At 40.7% G+C, this 580-nt stretch overlaps 1 protein-coding gene across 1 annotated transcript in view; it reads right to left on the bottom strand.

The window, feature by feature from the left end:
- ibtk (inhibitor of Bruton agammaglobulinemia tyrosine kinase) overlaps positions 1 to 580 on the bottom strand; it is a 30,250-nt gene that overhangs the window by 25,617 nt on the left and 4,053 nt on the right.

The following is a 580-nucleotide window of genomic DNA, read 5'->3' as shown; positions in this document are numbered from 1 at the left end:
CAGACAAATGGTGGACTTGCGGAGACAGCAAGCTGAGACCAAGACTCCTCTCACTATGGCAGGGCAGCTGAGCCCTGGTGCATCTGCTGATGTCCCTCCACATGCCTCCTTGAGAGAAGACAAGGAGCTAGGGGAAAGCTGTTATCTGCATCCGACCTACATCGCAGGACCAGAAGAGGAGGCAGACCCCAGAGGAATGGCTGATAGAGTGTACATAGATGAAATTAGAGTAAGAGTTCGAAGCTAAAAATCAAATAGAAACAAGAGTTCGAACCTTTTCTTTCCCGGTGGTTCACAGTAAATGAAGATGAAGATTAGGTTACTAGTCTAGGACAGGTTACACTTGATTGATACTCTGGTTAATTAGGATGAACTTACTGATTAATTTTCCATTTTTCAGTTGTTTGTCTTATGTGTTCTTTTCTGTTTTTTATTGTTTTGCATCTCTGGATGGATCTGCATTTTATTTTTCCATTTTGATGAGGATTGCTTTATTTGTATTTTTCTATTTTTGTGTTATTCATTCTGCTTATTTCTTCCAGTTGGTTGTGAATCCTTTTTGGGTGATGATCAGACTAGG

This window comes from Monopterus albus, unplaced genomic scaffold, assembly GCF_001952655.1.
Source record: "Monopterus albus unplaced genomic scaffold, M_albus_1.0 scaffold262.1, whole genome shotgun sequence".
NCBI lineage: Eukaryota > Metazoa > Chordata > Actinopteri > Synbranchiformes > Synbranchidae > Monopterus > Monopterus albus.
This window is presented reverse-complemented; position numbering and strand designations above follow the sequence as displayed.